We start from the raw sequence: 23,427 nt of genomic DNA on the forward strand, positions 1-23,427 counted from the left end.
TGCCCAGAGAGGTGGTGGAGTCACTGTCCCTGGAGGTGTTGAAGCCAAGCCTGGATGAGGCACTTAGTGCCATGGTCTAGTTGAGTGGCTAGGGCTGGGTGCTAGGTTGGACTGGATGATCTTGGAGGTCTCTTCCAACCTGGCTGATTCTATGATTCTCAGGAAGCAGCTGCCCTACCCTCTGCTTCTAATAACCAGATAGCCAATCATGTACATATCCCACTCAGTAGGTAACCCTCCTAATACACACATACAGCTACAAGAAGGTAAGGCATACCAAACTACTTCATGCAGTGTTGCAAACCTACGTGATGTTATGGGAAAAAAGACTCATATGCTGATGTAACCAGTATTCTGGCTTATTCTTTTGTTTGAATAGTCTGGATTTAGATCTTTCACTGAAGAGTTATTATAGAGAAGCAAATGCTTCTCAGTTGTTTAGTCACTGCTTTTGATCCCTGTCACAGCCTTGGAAGCTTGTTGCTAATTTATAAAGAGGTGACATTTGTTGACTTTGTGAAAGAAAGCAAATTGTTGAAGGAATTTTATTGTGAAAGTCAAAGTGAGTATTCTCCGGTTCTCCAGTTCATATTTCATAGATATAGTTCTCAAACTGTAATGTATTCCATAAAAGTAAAGCAGATCTGTTTCTCCATAAGCTACACCCTGAATCAGTTTGTTGCTTGATCCTTCAGTTGCAGAAAACATCAATTTTGCGTTGCAGAGCATAATATGCCAACTTTAGTAGTAAGGAAACGGCTGTAGCTTATATACTTAACAGCCTATAGGACTCCCAAGGGTTCTTCTTCTTTACCCAGGGAGACTATGCATTCTTCCCCTCATCTCATGCCACCTACACATACCAACATAATATCTCTGCTAGCATCCCAGGACTATTTTAAAAAGCAATTGGAAATACCCTTTTTGCCTGTATCCCAAAGTAGTACTTTTTCGCTTGGCATGTACCAGCTTTGTAGACTGTAAACCACTTGAGGCAGGGACCACTCTTATTTGGTTACATCCTTAGTGGCCAGAAGGCATTATCAGCATTATTCATCAAGTTATCAGCAGTTGAGGGGATCCTTGCTAGCATCACCCAAAATTTAGTGGTCATAGAATCAACCAGATCGGAAGAGACCTCCAAGATCATCCACTCCAACCTAGCACCCAGCCCTAGCCACTCAACCAGACCATGGCACTAAGTGCCTCAGCCAGGCTTTGCTTCAACACCTCCAGGGATGGTGACTCCACCACCTCCCTGGGCAGCCCATTCCAATGCCAATCACTCTCTCTGACAACAACTTCCTCCTAACATCCAGCCTAGACTTTCCCAGGCACAACTGGAGACTGTGTCCCCTTGCTCTGTTGCTGGTTGCCTGGGAGAAGAGACCAACCCCCACCTGGCTACAAGCTGCCTTCAGGTAGTTGTAGACAGCAATGAGGTCCCCCCTGAGCCTCTTCTTCTCCAGACTAAACACCCCCAGCTCCCTCAGCCTCTCTGCATAAGGTTTGTGTTCCAGGCCTCTCACCACCTTCATTGCCCTTCTCTGGACATGTTCCAGCATCTCCACATCTCTCTTTAATTGAGATGTCATGTCTGGTGGGATCTCAAGGGGAAGGCTAAAGAAGTTTGCACCCTTTCAATTTTATTACCATAACTTTTTTTTTTCCTTCCCCTATTCAGTAAAAGAACTCTTCAAACAAACAACCAAGAGCTGTTGAGATGCTAAATGGATGCAGCAAAGATTCAGGATTTTCTTATTCTAGTCAGCCTAACCATTAATTAACATTCTTCTTGTTTGTTATTAATATTGTTGCCATAGTAGCCTCCATGAATGGTTTCCAACAAACAAAGAAGATTTATCTTTCTCAGCCTAAATCAATCAGAAAATGAATGATTTCAGCTTCTTTTATTTTTCCATGATGACAGGTATAGCACAGTGAATCACTACAACAGAGTCTTCTGAGAAGGATGTGGCAGTTATCTTAGAAAAGCAATCTTAAGAAGCAGATCCAGAGGCTGAAAGGGAAGCATCCCTTCTACACAAAGAAAAATCACAGAATCACCGAACATTGGAGGTTAGAAGGGACCTAGAGAGGTCACTGAGTCTAGCTGCCCTGTCAAAAGCGGGATCACCTAGAGCAGTCCACACAGGAATGCATCCAGGAAAGCTTTGAATATCTTCAGAGGAGACTGCACAATCAGTCTGGGCAGCCTGCTTTAGTGCTCCCTCACTGTAAAGAAATTTCTCCTCATATCGAGGCGAAACCTTCCATGTTCTAATTTGTAGCTGTTGCTCCTTGTCTTATTACTGCACATCACCAAAAAGAGATTGGCTCCATCCACTTGACACCCACCCCCCAGGTATTTGTAGACGTGGATGAGAACCTCTCTCAGTCTTCTCAAGACTAAACAGCCCCAGGTCTCTCAGTTTCTCTTCACAGGGGAGAAGCTCAAGTCCCCTAATCATCCTCATGGCTCTCAAATGGACTCTCTCCAGCAGGTCCCTGTCTCTCTTGAATTTGGGAACTCAAAACTGGATAAAGTATTCTGGGCATGGTCTCACCGGGGCAGAGTGAAAGGGGAGAAGAACCTCCCTAGACCTGCTGTAAAAAATATGACTCCAAAAGGCATATTAAAATATTACAATAATTTATAAATAATAAGTAGGAAGAAAAGTTTCTAGATTTGTTTTATCTCCAATTAAGGATAATTTATTTGGATATAAATATTCCATGTACCATTTTTGCACCAAATTCACAGCTGGTGAGAGAACAAGGAGGAAAAACACTGTAGGAGAATTTTCTAAAGGAAAGAGTTAAAATAAATTAGTTGAAACTGAGGATTTTTTGATCCAATTTAGGTTGCCTGGATTGTAAAGGGAACAGCAGTCCACAAGGAAGAAGGGAGGGGGATGTACAGATCTGTGAACTAAATACAGGGCAAGTTCTGACCATCATCATATGCTAGGGCTTTGGACATGTTTTGAGAACTACAGGCTGCAATCTGCAAATTGGATCAATATGCTTCTTGCCTGATAAATTCCAGGAAGGAGATAACAGGTCCATTATTGGAAAAGATTGTTGTTGCCTTTCTTTTACAGGACAAGGTGACAGATTCTCTTGAAGCAGTAACTCATCCTTCCTTTTCACAGAACCTCACTTTGAAAATATATGAAAAGGTATGAAACCTTGTCCAATCTATAATCTGTCACAGTAGGAGTGAGGAGCAGGGAAGAGTAAGAGCATGGCAGCATAGCCAAATTACTCAGACTTCCTTGACTTTTGAAGGTACTCTCAACCCTAGGTACAAAATGCTCTAGTCACATTGGTCAACTCTTTCAACCACAGAAAACAAAAGAAACACAAAGGAAATGGGATTTAATGTTCTTCACTATACCAGTCATCTCCTACAGTCAAACAAATGCCCTTGAAGATTTTCTTATTAATACCCAAATTAAATGACACAGTTACAGAACATAGCACAGTTAGATCCTACTGAGATCAAACTCTTTGTAGTCTATGTCACCTCTTGAAAGACCTACAGGACATGTTTTAAGCCATCTCCAATGCTGCCCAAGGAATATGAACACCCAAGTGTTGAGCAGATCACACAGCCAAGAAAGCTAAGCTGCCACTGTGCAAAGCATTCACTCACCCAAGCCATAAGTAGCCAGTTTCTCCAGGAGGATGTGGTGTTAAACGGTGCCAAAGGCTTTACTAAAGTCCAGATAAGCAACATCCACAGCTCTTCATCCACTAAATGGGTAAGCTTGTTGCAGAAGGAGGTCAGGTTTGTCAAGCAGGACCTGCCCTTCATGATCCCATGATGATGACTGGGCCTGATCATCTGGTTGCCCTGCACATGCTGCATAATGGCACTCCATGACTTTCCCCAGCATCAAGGTCAGACTGACAGGTCAGTATTTCCCTGGGTCCTCCTTGCAGCCCTTCTTCACATTTGCCAGCTGGGACCTCCCCACTTAGCCAGGACTGCTGATAAATGATGGAAATCATATTAAAAAAAAAAAAAAAGTTCTTTTAACATGATTAATTTCTCAAAACCAATTTAAAAATCATCTGCTGAGCTGCTAGGCTCAGTCAAAGGGAGGGTAACCTGGTAACCTCTGGCAATGAGTGTGGAAATTAGACCTTGAAGGCAGTATGTTCCAAGATCAGATCTGTCTGATACAGCATCAAAATAATATAAAGATGCAGCCTAAGGGCAAAGAGCAGGTATGATTTTCACTCTGTCTGCTTAATTTTAACTGAATCTATGCCTGTCCATCTACCACACCTTTACTGGCAGAGCTGGGGCAGTAGCAAATTTGAACTCACTTTCAAGCCAGAATAAAAGTTGGAGAGAAGTCACCAGAGGTAATTTCATCACTGGAAGTTTAATGAAAACCAGCAGCCAGACAGCAAAGCAGGGCACAGATTGCTACCTAAGGAGAGGAAGGAGAGCAGAGGAGCCAGGTGCCTGGGAAAAGCCAGTGTGCAGTTGTGGGCAGACATGCTGGCTGGCATGGATGTGCCTCCACAACACAGGATTGCTGAAACATGGAGGTGAGCTGGGAAACTGAGGTGGGCGTTTCAGAGGACAGGGAACATCAGTGTGTTAAAAGACACATCTCCACTATGGTGGTTGTTTAAACCCAGCCAGCAACTAAGCACCATACAGCTGAGCTCACTCCTCCCCCTGTCCCTAGTGCGATGGGAAAGAGAATCAAAACCAAGCATAAATTGTGGGCTAAGAACTATGTAATAAATAAAATAACTTAAAACTATAACATTCATATTAACATCAACATCATCATCATCATCAACAATAACAATAAAAAGAATAATAATAAATAATAAACAAAGTAAAAGAGAGAGAAACAAAACCAAAGAAAGCCAAGCAATGCGCAATACAATCGCTCACAACCTGCTGACTGACAGTCCTCTGAGCAGAGACCTGACCCCCCCAGACAACTCAACAAGGATAAGTGCAGAGTTCTGCACTTGGGAAGGAATAATAAACTGCACCAGTGCAGGTTAGGAGGTGACCTGAGAGAGCCCCCTGGAGAAGGACCTAGGAGTTCTGGTGGACAACAAGCTAGTCATGGGACAGCAATGGCCAAGAAAGCCAATGGGATCTGGAGTGCATTCAGAAGAGGGTGTCCAGCAGATTGAGGGAGGTTCTCCTTCCCCTTTACTCTGCCCTAGTGAGGCCCCATCTGAAATACTGCATCCAGTTCTGGGCTCCCCAGTTCAAAAGCAACAGGGATCTACTTGAGAAAGTCCAACAGAGGGCTACAAGGATGATTAAGGGACTGGAGCACTGCCTTATGAGGAAGCTGAGAGATCTGGGGCTTTTGAGTCTGGAGAAGAGAACACAGAGGGGACCTAATAAACGTATATAAATAAATGAGGGCTGGGTGTCAAGAAGGAAGGGACAGCCTCTGCTCACTTGCACCCTGGGACAGGACAAGTGGCAATGGGTATAAACTACAGCACAGGAACTTCCACCTCAACATGAAGAACTTTACCATAAGGGTCACGAAGCATTGGAATAGGCTCCCCAGAGAGGTTGGGGAGTCTTCTTCTCTGGAGACTTGTCTGGATGTGTTCTGTGTGACCTGTACTAGATTCTATGGTCCTGCCCTGTCAGGGGGACTTTACCTGAAGAACTCCAGAGGTCCCTTCCAACCCCTAACATCCTGTGTTCTCATGAAATCCCACCAGTTTATACATTTGGCATGATGTTCTATGCTAAGGAATATCTCTTTGGCCAGTTTGGGTCAGCTGTCCTGATTATGCTCCCTCCCAGCTTCTTGTACACCTGCTTCCTGGCAGAGCATGGGAAAATGAAAAATCCTTGACTTAGGATATGCACTACTTAGCAACAACTAAAACATCAATGTGTTAGCGACATTGTGCTCTCACTACATCCAAAGCACAGCACTCTACCAGCTACTGGGAAGAAAATTGACCCTATCCCAGCTGAAACCAGGACAACTGATGACAGAAAACTGTTTCCAGGGATCAGCAGTGCTTTAAGTGTTGGGAAAAAGCCTCTCACAGCACATGGCTGCATGGTCTGGGTGCTGACAGCAGCCTTCCGGGCACCCACTGAGCAAATTCAGGCTTGTTCTGCTCACGGTTGGAGGCAACTGGAAGCCACAAAAACCCCCTAGCAGGGCTCAGGCCAAGTTAATTGCACTGAGTCAGAGCTGATTAGTACTGCCAATCATGGTGATTTATTATAGAATCACAGAATGGGTAGAAGAGATCTCAAAAGATCATCTAGTCCAACCACCCCTGCCACAGCAGGATCACCTATACTAGATCACATAGGAATGCATCCAGGCAGGTTGTGAATATCTCCCCTCACCAGGAAAACATTTTTCTTTGTGTTTACATGGAACTTCCTACACCTCACCATCCGCTCACTGGCCCTTCTCCTGTCATTGGGCATCAACCAGGAAGAGCCTGGCTCCATCTTCTTGGCTTGTACTCAGCATCACACTCATTGTGCTGCACAGCTTTGGACCGGCTTGGAAAATGGACTGAGGGAACTACTATATGCCAGTTGAGAATTGGGTAGATGTAAACCCTTGTCTGTAGGTCTGTGGAATCATTGGACTGGCTTGGAAAATGGACTGAGGGAACTACTATATGCCAGTTGAGAATTGGGTAGATGTAAACCCTTGTCTGTAGGTCTGTGGAATCTCAGTGAGCATCTGAATTCTGGTGAAGCATTTAAAACTTTGGGTGAAATTTTGCAGGAGGGCAGAAGAGCCAGGGGAATGAGGAATGGATTCTGGACCACGGCCACATGCTCTTGAGTTACAGCTCTCTACTGAGACTGACAGGCAAAAAGTCCATAGGCTGAGCATATCTCTGGGGGAAGGGGGAGGGCTATCACTGCAGAGCAGAGTCCAGGTTTTATTTAGGCTCCACAGTTTAAAGCACACCGTGCATTCACTAGTGAGACTGTCAGCAGTCCAGTGGATGCGCAGCAGTGAAACATCTTGTGTTCAGTTCTGGGCCCCCCAGTTTAGAAGGGACATTGAGATGCTTGAACATGTCCAGAGAAGGGCGACGAGGCTGGGGAGAGGCCTTGAGCACAGCCCTACGAGGAGAGGCTGAGGGAGCTGGGATTGGTTAGCCTGGAGAAGAGGAGGCTCAGGGGTGACCTTATTGCTGTCTACAACTACCTGGAGGGGTGGTTGTGGCCAGGAGGAGGTTGCTCTCTTCTCTCAGGTGGCCAGCACCAGAACGAGAGGACACAGCCTCAAGCTACACCAGGGGAAATTTAGGCTGGAGGTGAGGAGAAAGTTCTTCACTGAGAGAGTCATTGGACACTGGAATGGGCTGCCTGGGGAGGTGGTGGAGTCGCCATCCCTGGAGCTGTTCAAAGCAAGGTTGGACGTGGCACTTGGTGCCATGGTCTAGCCTTGAGCTCTGTGGTAAAGGGTTGGACTTGATGATCTCTTCCAACCCTGATGATACTGTGATACTGTGATCTTTAAAGAAGCCAACAAAATGCTGTCATCAAGGACACCCCATAAACTTTTGAGATTTTTATTATAACTTAAAAGACCTTAAAGCTGCACATTGCATTTGCCTATCAAACACTGACTTCTTTTTCTGCAGTCCTGCCTCACGGCACTGCAAGCTGCCTGCTGGCTGTGGGACTCTTGATAAACTTTCCAACAAGTATCTCTACTCACTTGAACCTACAGATGGAGCTACAAAGATGGGAAAACAAAGGACGCACTGCTGGAGGAAGGACTATGGAAATGGTCATTATAAGATCTGGAGGTAATGGTCTCCAGCATTAAAAGGGAGTGTTCCTGGAGGGACTGTAGAAAGATTAGAGGTTCAAAATGCTTGGTGACACAGAGCAAGAGGACAACCATCTCTCTCTGTATATCTACACTTCACTGGGACCACACAGTGACCTCCGAGATCATCCAATCCAACCTATCCCCCAGCCCTATCCACTCAACTAGACCATGGCACTAAGTGCCTCATCAGGCTTTGCTTGTGTGACAGGCATAGCAACCTGACAGTACCTACTCTGCAGAACTTTGGGCAGGATGTTGGAGCTGTTGCTGAATTAGCTCACACACTTTAAAAGAAAAATGAAAAAGGAATATTTGACAGTGGTATCAGAGCTCCCAGCAGGAGATGCTGTCTTTAACCTGTTACTCTGCAACAAATGCATGAAAAGGCTGTGTGAAGAGTGAAGAATAAATTACAAAAACACTTGGGACATTATCATGGAGTGAAAGAGATACAGAACATTGTGATTAACTACAGAAGTGAATTGGTGGCCTTCAAAGATGAAAAGAACCAGCACTGTGAAGAAGTTAAGTCTCCTTGAAGTAATATTCATGATGTCAGTCAATCTTATGAACAAGATACTCTACTTCAGACCCAGCCCTCTCCTGAATTTAACATATGACCTTTGCTTTCAAGATCCTTGGTCCCTCTGAAACGGTTTTCTTTATTCTCTTTGGTGCTGATTCCATGTTATTAATTAGATCAAGTCAGGTTTCCACTGAGACTTTAAGAACAGGGACATCTGTATGTTATCTGTCAAGTGCTGCCATAACTGTGTTCAATTGCTCTTGTAAGTCTAGTGCCTCTGTGGAGTCCCATGCTATGAAAATTGTACGCTAGCTTTTGAAAGCACTTCCTCTGGTCTAAGCAAGATTGCAACATGCTTTTTTGATAAGGGGATTTCAAATAGAAAGCCTTCCTAAGAATATCACTAAGTTCAATTGCAATGCCACTATTAACAGTAGTGAGAAGGACAAGTTGGTTTGACACTCAATGGGAGCAAAAAACTGTTTGAAGGATTGGCTATGATCAGAAAGCAACAATGGTTAACAGCGAAGACAAAGGAGTAGAAATTCAGGTCATAGTAGAGAAAAGTAGGTAAGAGAGAACTGAGAGAAGTTATTTTGTTTTCAGATTGGCTGGGCTTTATGAATTTCACCCTAGAAAATCATAGGATTGTAGAAGGGCCTGGGCTAGAAGGGACCTCCAGATGTCATCTAGTGCAACCTCCTCCTGCAATCAGCAAGAATATCCTCAACTAGGTCAGGTTGTGCACAGCCCTGTTGAGCCTCACCTTGAATATCTTTAGGGAATGGGCCTCAAACACTTCCCTGGGCAACACGTTCCAGTGCTCCACCACCCTCATGGTAAAAATTCTGTTCCTAACATCCAACCTAAATCTCTTCTTCTCTAGTTTGAAGCCACTACAGACTTTGTAAACAGTCTCTCCAGCCTTCATGTGCCCCCCATACAGGTACTGGAAGGCTGCTGTTAGGTCTTCCCAGAGTTTCCTCTTCTCCAGGCTGAACAACTCCAGCTCCCTCAGTCTGTCCTCATAGCAGAGCTACTCCAGCCCCTTGATCATTTTCGTGGCCCTTCTCTGGACCTGCTCCAACAGGTTCATGTCCTTCCTTGGGTGCAGTACTCCAGGTGAGGTGTCAACCAGACCAAAGTGTCAGAATCACCTCTTTGGATCTGCTGTCAGTGCATCTTTTGATGCAGTCCAGGATGTGATTTGCCTTCTGGGCTGCAAGCACACACTGTCAGCTCACATGCAGCTTCTCGTCCATCAGCACCCCCAAGTCCTTCTCCACGGGGCTGCTTTCCATCACCTCCTTCCCCAGTTTGTATTGTGTTGTAGCCAGATGGGGGTTGGTCTCTTCTCCCAGACAACCAGCAATAGAACAAGGGGACACAGTCTCAAGTTGTGCTGGGGGAAGTACAGGCTGGATGTTAGGAGGAAGTTGTTGGCAGAGAGAGTGATTGGCATTGGAATGGGCTGCCCAGGGGAGGTGGTGGAGTCACCATCCCTGGAGGTGTTCAAGAAGAGACTGGATGAGGCATTTGGTGCTATGGTCTAGTTGACTGCCTAGGGCTGGGGGATAGGTTGGACTGGATGATCTTGGAGGTCTCTTCCAACCTGGTTGATTCTATGATAGCGAGGACTGTTTTGGCCTGGGTGCAGAACTCAGCACTTGCTCTTGTTGAACCTCATGAGGTTCACCTGGGCCCACCTCTCCAGCTCGTCCAGGTCCCTCTGGATGACATCCCAGCCCTCTGGTGTATCAACAGCACCACTCAGCTTGGTGTCACCTGCAAACTTGCTGATGGTGCACTCGATCCCACTGCCTATGCAGCACTGATAAAAAGATTAAGCAGTACAGGTCCCAGTTCAGACCCCTGAGGGGCACCACGTTTCACTGCTCTCCATCTGTACTTCAAGCCATTGAGCACCACCCTCTAGATGCAACCAGCCATGCAAATAACCAATTAAGGTAATCTTAGAGCTGCTGGCAATTACGGTCAGAGAGGTGAGGCCACAAACAAACAACACAGCAAACATTCAGTGTGAAACAATCAAATAGGTTTAGTCTTGCTGCGAAGGATCTGAGGTAATCAAGTGGATCACAGGATTCAGCAGTGTCAGTCACCTATGTATGAATGTCAGACTGGAATTATATAAAGGAGAATGCTATCTAAAAGACACATGAGGGAATTCTCCTTTATTACTTCATTTTGGAAAGAATTCAACCCTAACCTTAGATTCAGTGTTGGATGACACAATTTAAAGAGGCTGTGGCTGATCAATAGCGAGCACTCTACAAAACATGACCAAAACAACTGAAGGAATTGTTGTTCAATGTAAAGAAGGTAAAAATTTCAGGGCCCAAAGACCCTGAAAACAGTAAAGATGGTTGCAAGGAAAAAGGGAATATCACATTCTTGTTCACTTCAGGTAGGACAGACATAACTTGCAGGTTAAGAAAAGAAAAAAAAGCCATTTTCTAATAGTAAGGAAAAATGGACCTGTAAAAGAATTGCCCAGAGAATCACCATCAGTGAAGCCCTCAGAAACTGGTTAGGCACAGCTCTGATGGGAAGTGGCAGTACAGCCAATGCAGCACTAAGGCCCTCAAGCTGCTTGCTAATGTTCTTGATTCTAGGGGGAAAAAAAAAGTCCCTACGGCTAGTTAGCTGGAGAATAACTTTCTTTGATTATATTTTGGGCAACAGTATGTATTACCTCTCCCTTGGTTAATTTTTAATAGTGTTCTGAAAGCTCCAAGTTAAAGAGTGGCTTGACCTGAGACATTCTTTCATCTTTCTACTTCAAGTGTTGTTGCTTGAGCAAACTGCCTGGTCAAACTTGCCTGATTCTCGTAAAACCTCTTTAGCACAATACTCAGTGGTTCTTTTTCTTTTTCCTTTTTGTTTTTCCTTTATTTTCCCCCAAATGTAGAATTGATGACATGAAGTAGGAATACATTATTTCCTGAATGGTTGCTTACAGACATTACTGGATTATTTCTTCTGTAGAGTCAAGCAACTGATATTAATGTTGATGCGGTTTCCTTTTAGAATCATAGAATCAATCAGGTTGGAAGAGACCTCCAAGATCAGCCAGGCCAACCTAGCACCCAGCCCTAGCCACTCAACTAGACTATGGCACTAAGTGCCTCAGCCAGGCTTTTCACAGTATCACAGTATCATCAGGGTTGGAAGAGACCTCACAGATCATCAGGTCCAACCTGTCACCACAGAGCTCAAGGCTAGACCATGGCACCAAGTGCCACGTCCAATCCTGCCTTGAACAGCCCCAGGGATGGCGACTCCACCACCTCCCCGGGCAGCCCATTCCAGTGTCCAATGACTCTCTCAGTGAAGAACTTTCTCCTCACCTCCAGCCTAAATACCAATCACTCTCTCTGTCAACAACTTCCTCCTGACATCCAGCCTAGACCTCCCCTGGCACAACTTGAGACTGTGTCCCCTTGTTCTATTGCTGGTTGCCTGGCAGAAGAGACCAACCCCACCTGGCTACAGCCTCCCTTCAGGTAGTTGTAAACAGCAATGAGGTCCTCCCTGAACCTCCTCTTTTAGTTTTGCTTTTCTCCTTTTTTGACTTATGGCACTTAATAATCAATTTCTCTGTATTTTCCCTTTTCTGAAACAATAATTGACCTTAGAAAACAGAGTCATCCTGGAGTACATTTTAGGACTTTAAGTCATGCAGTGTCTTGTATGCTACACTTCTACCACAAAGGTTGAAACTTCATCAAAAATCACATCTTTTCCTTAATATTACTTATGGCATTGATTGACGTTTGCCCAGCTTTGAGCTCTGAAAATGAAAAAGGTGTCTCCTGAGTTAAGCTGATGTGAAAAATTTTATGAGGCTGGCAACAACGAGCTGAAGAATCATCACAGGCAGCTTTTAATGATGGTAGGATCACAAATACATATTCAACTCACCATCAAACTCACCATCTTTCAAAAACAGCATAGGAAGCAGGACTGTAGAGGTGGTCGTCCCCCTGTGCTGTGCAGTGGTGAGGCTGCCCTTTGAGTACTGCGTATTGAAGTGGCCTGAAGTTGTGTCAGGACAGGTTTAGACCAAGTATTAGGAAAAAATTTCATCACAGAAAGGGATTGATAAGCATTGTAACTGGCTTAAATATCCTCTTGTGGTTGAGCAACATCCCTGGAAGTATTTATAAGAGATGCAGACATGGTTTAATGTTGGACTTAGCAGTGTTATGTTGATGGTTGGACTCCATGAACATGAAGCTCCTTTCCAATCTAGATGATTTTATGATTCTACAATTGTCTGTCATGTCTTTTTCAAATGTTAGCTATGAAGCAATAAAGGAAGGACATAAACTATTAGACTATGGTGAAAAAAAAGGAGGATTCTTTTGGAACTGTTCATTTTGGCGGCATTTGTCCATTTGAACACTTGTTTTTTCATCTAACAAGCTCTGCAAGTTTCACTCCTGTTTCTGGAGACTTGGATGACAGCAGTGCCAGTGGATTTCTCCCTCTCTCAACTGGAGAAGATGTTTTAACTGCCTTTCAGAAGTGAAATCAATTCATATCTTTCTGACTATGGCAACAGACTCTCACTGGAGCTGTAGCTCATGACTTTTATCTCGTTGTGACACCTGCTTTGGTCAAGGGGATTACTGATTACTGCTCCTGGAAACTGTCAATACTGATGATGTTCAGCTGAGCAGCTGTCCTCCCTCTTCTATTATTATTATTCATGATGTGTGATAGATTCTTCTGAGGCCCTTAGTGATAGAAAACTTAGCAGTTCTTTACTATCTTTCCTTTAAAGGGACCTAAAAGGACAATTATTGTTTCTGAAATGTGCTGCAGTCACCATTTCACCTCATTTATCGTCCAGATATCTCTGTGCAGCCAGAATGTGGGCAATGAAAAGGTGCAAGATATGTCATTATCCATATGCTGAGAGCTATCAGTTGCATGCTCACCATCTCTCCAACAATGTCATTCATTACCTAGAATCATACTGAGAAGAGTTTAAAGGATAGAAGAGAAAGAAGACACCAGCAGAGATTCCACCTAGACAAATCTGAAGAATGATGTGGATTGCAGTCTATAATTAATTATCAAACTTCTAAATTCTAGTCTTATTTTACATAATTTGTATCCATCTGAAAGTCATGTTGCCTGTGTTTGGCTTCTTAACACTGGCACTTGAGTCAAGAAGTTAACGATGCTTGGAGGGATGCAGGTACTTGGGAGGAAGGAACAGAAAAAGGTTTTGCAACCCACCTTTGCAAATGCCTGTTCTAAAAAATAGATAAAACAAATGAAATCAACTATAATGGAAAGTCATTATGCCTTCTAGTATGACAGATGACCATGAAGAAAATTATGCTCAACTGTTCTCTGTTTTCACTGTAAAAACACACTTAAATGGCTTCCTATGGATCAGATCATAGAATCAACCAGGTTGGAAGAGACCTCCAAGATCAGCCACTCCAACCTAGCACCCAGCCCTAGCCACTCAACTAGACCATGGCACTAAGTGCCTCAGCCAGGCTGTTCTTGAACACCTCCAGGGACGGTGCCTCCACCACCTCCCTGGGCAGCCCATTCCAATGCCAATCACTCTCTCTACCAACAACTTCCTCCTAACATCCATCCTGTACTTCCCCTGGCACAACTTGAGACTGTGTCCCCTTGTTCTATTGCTGGTTGCCTGAGAGAAGAGACCACCCTCCACCTGGCTACAGCCTCCCTTCAGGTAGTTGTAGACAGCAATGAGGTCTGCCCTGAGCCTCCTCTTCTCCAGGCTAAACAACCCCAGCTCTCTCAGCCTCTCCTCATAACTTGGATTTTAGGCATACTCCCAAAATGTTACATAGTACTGTAAGAGGCTACACAGGGTGGTACTGAAATCTTCCTCACTGGAAGGTTACATAAATGTCTCTCACATATTATCTAGACACCTCTACTCCTGTTAGCAATGCAGGCAAGTAAGCCAAATTATCTTTGGTGTCCCTAGGGTGTTCTTGACTGCTGACACTAAAGATTCCTCCTTCTTTTTATACAATGCCCTACTAGTTACGATCAGTAAAGATCATCATCTATTTGCCACTTTGAAACAGAAGATGATGGGCACTGGAGTAAGTACAGTAAAGAACCCTGCTCCTGATCTGTGTCTTTGCATAGTTTTCAACAGTCTTCCCATTCTTCTGGAAAATAGCTATGCCAAAACAACAGGGAGGTATTTAAAGCTATTTCTGAGCTGTTTCTCCAGCAGATGAAGAACTCACCACAGTTCCTAGATATTCTCTGGAAACAACTCAAAACATAAAGGCCAGTGGATGATCAATCTGCCAGATGAGTTGATTATTTTTTTCCCCCTGCTTCTATATTAATTTCAGTCTCTTGTAGAACCTGTGCTCTGGCCACAACTCTTTACTGAGGTCAGCAAACTGTCCTTTTCCTTTATTCTTTTTTTTTTTTTTGCACAACAATGATTTGCTCTTTGTCTTGCCGTGGGGAGTAAAAAAAAACCCTGAGTTGGATACTCACAGACCCTCTGAATCATCATTCCAAACTAAAAGATGCATATATGTGTCTGTATGAGTTTGTACACACAACCAATGTTTTGGACACAATAGGTTTTTTACACACTCACAGTATTGCTTTAATTTCTGTTCTAATAAAATGCAACTGCCCCTCCATGGCAGCTTTACTGAGATTTACTTCTCCCATCCTCCCATTTTATTTGCCACATTTCCTTTGAGCATCTAGCATATAGATTTTCCTCAGCTACCAGGCTATTTGGTTTCCATCTGTTCAATAATTCAAATATATTCATCAAATGCATACATGGCACATTTCCAGGTAGTAACATCCCCTTTCCTTTCTGCCTTTTTGTAGCCAGGTAATTTGCATTTAAGGGGCACAAAGACAGCACAGTCCTTCACTGTTCTGCTTTGTGCATCAGCTCCCCCTGCTTCCACTCCACAGACCTCCATGTGTTGCGTGTGAGCAGCCACTGCATCGCCCTCCCAGCCTCTGGCAAGACAGCTGATCCGTGAGCAAAGCCCAGTGGCATCAATGCTTTGGCCTCTCTGGCATCATGGCTTTAAGGTGGGCATGTGTTATTTAATACAGTGGCAGCAGGGCTCTCCAAGTCTACCTGTTTGTATGGAGATCAAAGGTATGGTTGCCATGCTTACATGCTCTCATGGAAAAGTGCTCTCCCCAGGATCTTCCCCTCCTTTCTCCCTCCTCCTCACGACTTTTGACAGACTAGTACTTTGCCAGGTTTGTTTTCATTATTGAAGAAGCAGCAAGACAACAAAGCAGCACTCCCTCTACCAAACCCCACAGCAGAGTCAGTCTCAGCCCATTCTTTGCCCAGGAGGCTGTAACAGGGCAAAGGAGCCCAGGCAGAGGAGAGGTGTACTTCCCATCTCATGTGTTTTCACTGCCTTTGTTTGTCTCCTCTCCCCCTAAAGCCAAGACATTTATTTCACTGTAGGTATGCCCAGAGAAAAGGTTTGGGGAGATCCCAAGAGGGGTTTGGAGATATGTAGCATTCAGTGATGCCAAAAGAAAATGTTAAGAAACTCCAGCCATGGATAGATAAAACTCCAACAAAGCAAGATCAAATAACAAAGATGTCAGGGAAAAGAAGGCTGCTCTGGAGAATGGATGAGGGATTGTAGGCAGGAAATAAGAGATTAAGGAAACAAGAACTGTGCAAGTGGAGAAGATATTTATGAGGGAAAAAAAGTACACGGATTTTGCAGTGAAAGGCATGGAGTAGATGGAAAAAGCTGACCTGGAATAAACTAATGATTTGGCTAGATCAGTATCCTGTTTTCCTTTAATGTCAATACCAGATGCTACAGAGAAGTGGTATGGGAGACACCTACACAGCTGCAGAAGAAGCTTCACTCAAACCCCACACAGGATCAGTGAGCTCAGCCTTCAGTCACAACTGCTGTGTAATTGTTTTATAACTGTGGAATACTATATATATATATATATAGATATAGATAGAGATATAGATATATAGATATATATGATGGCACTCTTATTGATGTAAATATCTATTTCTGCAAAGGCTCAGTGCAATACCTTTTGATAATACCTCAGGGCAATACTTTCCAAGGTGAAATTACATCTTCTACATCCTTTTCAGCTGAAATGTCTTCCCTTTTAATTTAATTGGTTTTCCTTTGCTCCTGCATTATAATGAAGGTGCAGCAAAGCCATACTCAAACTTCTTTATGCCACTTAGCACACATATATCTACTACAAATACATATAAAATTAAGATCATATTTATCCTCTTTTTACATGACACAATATTGTGTCACAAAGCTATTATTGTTCAGGAACCAGACCTGTGAAGAAGGAAAGTTTTAAAACATGTTTTTAAACAAATGACTTGCCAGGGCTTTTTCTGCATAGCAGCTGTTGACTGCATTTGTATCAAATTCATTAGGACACAGGCCCAACCACACTTTGCTTTGGCAAATTTAGCTGTAGCTATTGAAAGTCTTTGTGACCCATAGCTCAACCAACACTCACAGATGGGTCTAGAAAGAATGATTTTATAAAGCTGCTGCTACAAGCAAAGGATTTATAACCCAAATGTAAAGACCTGCATCAAGTTTTCTCCTTTTATTCTAAATGTATTTCAGTATGTCTGCTTTTTTACTCTTGTGTGACCCCCTCAAATGAAAAAAACACACAAAACCCCCCACAAAAAACCACCATAAGTTTTGCCTTAAGGGAAGTCATCATTAAAGAAAGAAACAGTGCAGTCAGAGCTTTAGTATGACACAGATCATTCAACAGTTGTGCAATTACTCTGAAAAGCTTCTTATTTTTGAACACAGAGCTTTCACTCAACACAGGCCTGAGGCATCACAATCGGATCTGTATCTGCAGTATCTCAACCAGTCTGATCTAGGGTTTTTGCTCATTGCATTGTGTGAGGCTTAAATCTAGTTTCAAAGAGCTTCTAAAGCACTTTGGAGCTGAGTTGGCTTTAAAAGGTATTATCTAATCATAGTAATTTCCAAGAATGAATTAAAAGTTGTTCTGGATACAGCTCATCCTTTAAATCCACCTGGTTTTGTCTTTGTTTGAAGTTTACAAGCCACTTTCTCTGTGGAATTCCTACAGACTAATGGAACAGTAACTGACTCTGGCGGCAACAAAGAAAACAACACCACCCAAAGTGCTCTCAGTTAAACCAACAAATCAAACAGTGCATATTCCAAACATGAATGTTTCTGAAAATTATTATTTAGTGCCAGATACAACTCTCACAGACCCTGAGCTTAACCCAGCACCTGAGCATGACAACCTAGGCGGGAAAGTTGATTCCTACTGGTTTTACCTGAGCAGGTTTCTATTAAAATGCTGTTCCATGCTATCTTTGCAAGCAGTAAGAAATCAAACTTTTCTGTGTTATATGGCTGCACAGACAAAGACACTGAAATGCAGAGGAGTGTCTTTATCCTCTAAATCACTGCAATGGTGAGCCACAGTGCTTATGATGCTATCGTTTTGGCTGACAAGGACATAGCATTAGCTACAGGCTTCTCGCTGCTCCTTGCCATGCTGACATTACAGGAGTCAAGCCATTATTCTTCTGCTCTTTTTTACAGTCTCTTAAATATCAGGTCCTTTTCTTTTTCTCTTCTTTAATTTTCTTAAACTTTCCATGAACCTGAGCTCCTCCTGACCTGAAAGCCCCAGTAATTCTGCTGACCCTTTGCTAAGTGTGTTTCTTGAAACATCCACAGCTATAGCTGTGGGATAGCTACTCTCATATTAGCAACCTGAGTGGGAGCAATCGATTGCAGGGCCTTTTAGGGTAATGCAGCTCCAACATGTACTGGAAGACATAGTGCTGAGGTGAAAATGACTTACAGGCCCCATTCCTTTCTGCAGTTCATCTCTATAAACTGCAATAATTCACTTCAACGGGAAGACGAACGGCTTACTCTACATTTTTTACAACAGTACCAAAACAGAGTTATGGCCTAAACATTTGGCAAGAAACAAAAAATGATTTTAACAACACTTGCTCCAGAATAAAATTTAGATTGTAACATGGTTTGCATGCATTCAAGGTTAAAAAGATAACAAGCAGGCACAAGAGTGTGCATGCTAAGACAGTTAGAATGCAATAGGGTTTACAGACCTGTACAAGGGAAAGTAACTTCTCAGCAGCCCCATCATGGTATTTCCAAAGGAATGTTATAAATTCTCATGGCCAATCCTGCAAGAAGTGGAAAGAACAGTAAAAACAAGGGAGTTTCCAAAGGAAAAGCAAATAAGATCAACTGTCTCCTTGGATACGCAACGCGAAAAGTCAGCACAGAATTGGTTTAGAGGCTTTAGAGGATGTTAAACATTTTAAACTACGGAAGCAGTAAGATCATAACAACTATCTAAATACAGCAAAGTTGAAGTTAAATAAAATACAAAATGGTACATTGTTTGTAAAGATAATATTGAAAATAGTCTTGATAAAAATGCAGTGAATATGTGGGACTGGATTGGAAAGAAAAGGAAGAGAGAATACTGCACCAATTTCTATTCCCTTTGAACTGTCTTGTAACACAGACCTTAAAGTGCATGTTTTCAAACATATAGCATATCAAAGAAGCAGACATTTATTTCTAGCTGTGGCACTTCCAGGCTTTTGGTAAATGAAAGCAGAAATAGTCTAGTGGAACAGTGCTGCGTGAGAAAGCATGTACTGATGGGCTCTGCCCAACATCAGTAAACAATTGGTTTTTTTTCCTTTAACAGAAGGGAAGAATTTCAGCAGTAAACAAATGTCTCATGTCTTGCATGAATTCTTCAACAGAGTCAGAGCAAACCTGTCTTTTCACACCTCCTGCATGTGCTATTTCAAGTCAAAACACTATTTATATTCCCTGAGATCTATCAGTTGCTGCTTTCGATTATGACAACCATGATACACAAGGGATAATGATACACAAGACACTAAAGCTTTCCACTGTAATCCCCCTGGAACCCACACCCGTCGTCGTAAGGATAATTATCTGGGTATGCTCCAGGCCAATTTTTGCAATTTTTGTATAAAAATCACCTCTTGCATAAGACATTAAATTTAAAATCATCCCCTTCACAGATACAATTGAGTCACTCCATTACCTCTGGGACGGATATAAATTATGCATTCTTTGATTCTCTTTAAAATTTTAGATACACAAGGGGACAGAAAAGCATCTAAATGGTACTAAAAATATAAGGCATTCAAGAAAGAAACAATAACTTGTATGGTATTAACTGCTACAGTGCTCCGAAGGCTCCCTGCCTGGTCAAGAAATGCACATAAAGCACTGAAACATAACAGCAGGCTTGCATGCTAATGGCTGCTAGTGACAAGGACTCATTGAATGTCACTGCTTCACATACTGTGCACTGTTCATTTTTCTTATCTATGTGACCTCTCCTCTGAAATGACTGATGAAACCCCCATGAATTAGCATCTCTGCTTCTGGGCATTTGCCACCAAGAAGGCATTCAGTAACATCTCTACTGAAATAAAAGTAAATAAAGCAAAGGGAAAAGAAAATCATAATCTTAACCAAAACCAGTCACCGGGTCTGTGAAAGGATACTCAGTGTGTACTGCAAAAGGACCATTTCCCCGAAGCCTCCTCATTAGGTTGTTTTTTTACCTTGATGCCCTTTAAGAGTATTGGCTTGTCACAATACATGCAGTCCCATTTCAGGCTTGGCTAACATTTTCATAATTGGTGTGAATAAAAAGGAATAGCTGTTACTGCAAGGAAAAAAATAAATGCTTCTGTTCTGATGCCCTGCTGCTATGATGACCTATTTCACACTAGCATCTGTTCTCTTCCAATGAACCACTCCAGATGTAAGCTGGCAAAACAGCACTGCAAGTATGATACCCAGACGTCCACTGAGTGCTGCAGATGTTTTCTTCCACACTTCACATTAAATGTGTGCCTGATTAATTTTTTTCTTTATTATTTCAACTGCTTGGCCCACAGAATTTCCTGTGAAGTTCACAGAAGCTGGGATCCAATCTGCAGCCATAAGGAGCAGCTCCCTTTGTGTGAGCGGGTGCATTAATGTCTGGAATAACCAAGCAAAAGAGCTCCGGTCTGAACTGCCAAAAGAAATGCTAACTGGAGCAATCTATTATGCCTTAATATTATTTGCCTGAGGATTTAACACAATGCTCATTTCAATTTCAAAATTACAGATGTTTGTAATATTCAGATGCATCAGTCTGGCCAAAAATATTATGCCCATTCTCTGCCTCAAGCCCTTGACCCGAATGAGGTTAGTGACAGGGATATGAATGGCTTGAGCAGAAAATGAAACACAAAAGTAGTTTTATCGTGAAGTACAATATTTCTTCTGTCACTTAACCATTTTTTTTCCCCCTCACAAAATTACAGGGTAGACTGCAAATCTTCAAGGCTAGCAGCCACCACGACAGCCTAAGTGCCATTTAAAAGAATAATAATTTATGAGACGTCTTGGTGGAATAGCAAAGGTCACAGAGAAGACTCCCCAGGGAGGAGTGGATGACAAAGGTTACGACGGTAACTAAAGACTTGCCTACAGGAAGGGCTTTTCTTGGAAGGAAGATGTGTTCTTGCAACAGCTTCATCCTACCTAATACAATTGCCTCATCCAAATGAACAGGTCACCTTTAAGTTAGCTATAAGGCATTGCTTATGAAATATGCTTCTGAAATCTGTGGCTTAGCAGCTTGGCCACAAACCCAGTGCCTGCTGACGTACTGCAGAGAGAGAACATGAGTCTGTTCCACAGGCCACGAGGAGATGCCTAGTGACTGATTTGATCCCACCTGGGCCACCAAACTTGAAAAGTCTCCAGAATCTTTGCAAGGCAGTCCCCAGATAGATCCCCCCTTTGGAGCAGCCAGTCCTATTTACAGGCCATCATAACCGGTGCACTTTCTCCTAGAAGCAATGTGGAGCATTTGTATAAGAGGAGCCTAAGAGACACAGTTGACACATTTCTCCCAGACAGCTGTAAATTTGCACACCACACAGAAGTTTGGGCTGTTTTTTTCTTGCCACAGCTACAGCATTCCCCTTATTCAGCTGCTGCAAGTACAGAAGAAAAAAAGACAAGGATGAAGACAAGGATGAAGACAAGCAGGAAAAACTCTTCTTGGCACAGGTCCACTCTTCACGGCATCATCTCTGGGCTCATAAAATACACATTAACTGGTGGGAGGATCTGGTGCTGCAAACATAGGGGGAACTGGCATTGCCTGCAGAGCATCAGAGCAATAAAGAAAAGCTTAACCCGAAGCCAGCACATGAGATGAGACAGTTCTTTCCAGAAATGTGTGGCCATAATTTGAAAATTTACAGTTTCCAACTGTTCCTAATTGGTTGTGGGAAGCTTCTGCTGCCAGATCAGTGGCTGGCACTTGTGAAGGAGGTCTGCATGGCTCTGAAGGTTACAGATGCACTGTGTGCCAGTCGAGGAGAGATTATCGATCGCTTTGAATATAAAGGATTAAGCTTAATTGCAGTAGGACGACTGCTAGGACCCATGGTCATGGTATTTGACCTCCCAGCCAGGCCTCCTAGTGCATAAAGAGGTGCTTGAGAGACTGGTAACTGTTCAGGTAGATTTACCCAAGGCAAAATTTGGGAACTCTCATCTACTTTCATATACTAAAATACAGCAGTTTGCTGAAGGGGACTAATGCCACAGACATTCACAGTATCTGCACACCCTTACTCCAGCAGTCTCTGGTCACCATGGGTAATGAAGCCTTTGGCTGGCCATCAAAATTACAAAACATTCTTACAGTCCCATAATTACAGACCAACAGCACTGGAGTATGCCTTTAGGAGAGGGGAGGGCAGAAGATGAGACGCGAGCAAGCAAGCCTTTTACTGTAACAGCATCTTTCATTTCGCACATCCCCTGTAAGAAGAATGGAACGGCACAGTGAATAACCCAGGCAACTCCCACTCCCAAGTGACAAATCCACTGTGCACACCACCAGGACCCGCTTGAACCTGGCCAAGAAAGGGAATCAAATTTTCCAATGTATTGCCTAATGCTCAGAGCTGCTTACTCCTGCGTAGCAGCTCGCTCTCAGTGCCAAGCTTTGGCTCTACATGTGGGGCTTTATACTCTCCTGTGCCAGTTTGGTGTGCTATGTCTTCCTTTAGTAATTTTAAACAGGATGGGAGAGTGGGGGGATGTAAATTCACCATTAGGGATATGTCAGTGTTTGCTCAACATGCTCTATATACCTCTATTAATTTTGTATTTGTGCTAGTTTGAGGCAAATTGGAATATTTTAATGAGAGAAATTAGATTATAGGCTGTGAAAAGGAAACAGTGGTGATGTCTACTTCACTCATAGGCTTGCTGAGATGTATAAAAGCAAGAAGACAAACATAGATAAGGCAGTGTCTCTGTCTGTTGAAGCATTTCTGCTTGAATCTATGTAATTCTTCTGCTTCTCACTCCCCTTGCCAAACCTCCAAACTCACCTTGCACATAAGACAGACTCTGGGATAAGGCAGAGGGGTGGAAAGAAGGTGGAAGAGTGGTTGGGAGCCCTTTCTGGAGGGGTGGTATGTTTCTGTATTACCTTTAACTGGAATGTTTCTGTATATAGCTGCATATATTTGTAACATATTATACAAAATCACAGAATGTTAGGGGCTGGAAAGGACCGCAAGAGATTATCTAGTCCAACTCCCCTGCCAGAGCAGGATCACCTATATCAGATCACACTGGGATGCATCCAAGTAGGTGCTCAGTATCTCCAGAGAGGAAGACTCCACACCCCCCATGGCAGCCTGTTGCAGCGTTCCATCACCCTCACTGTGAAAGAATTCTTCTCTTTTACATGGACCTTCCTGTGCCTCAACTTCCACCCATTGCCCCCTGTCCTGTGAATGGTGGATGTGATTTCACTCTAGGGGAGAATCAGGGAAGGCAAAAGGCTTTCCCCACAGCAGGGCATTGGTGGGGAAGAGGAGGTTATTTCTCTGTGGCTTTGTTTTGAGTG

At 43.2% G+C, this 23,427-nt stretch overlaps 1 protein-coding gene across 10 annotated transcripts in view; it reads right to left on the reverse strand.

Annotated features, from left to right (window-relative positions):
* ENOX1 (ecto-NOX disulfide-thiol exchanger 1) overlaps nucleotides 1-23,427 on the reverse strand; it is a 453,062-nt gene that overhangs the window by 283,670 nt on the left and 145,965 nt on the right. For all 10 annotated transcript variants that reach the window (XR_010308903.1, XM_064174875.1, XM_064174900.1 and 7 more), the window contains one exon: nucleotides 18,545-18,622. The gene's annotated coding sequence lies outside the window, so the exon portion shown is untranslated. The remainder of the gene's footprint in view (nucleotides 1-18,544; nucleotides 18,623-23,427) is intronic.

Source organism: Pogoniulus pusillus, chromosome 3 (genome assembly GCF_015220805.1).
Source record: "Pogoniulus pusillus isolate bPogPus1 chromosome 3, bPogPus1.pri, whole genome shotgun sequence".
In the NCBI taxonomy this organism is placed as follows: Eukaryota; Metazoa; Chordata; class Aves; order Piciformes; family Lybiidae; genus Pogoniulus; species Pogoniulus pusillus.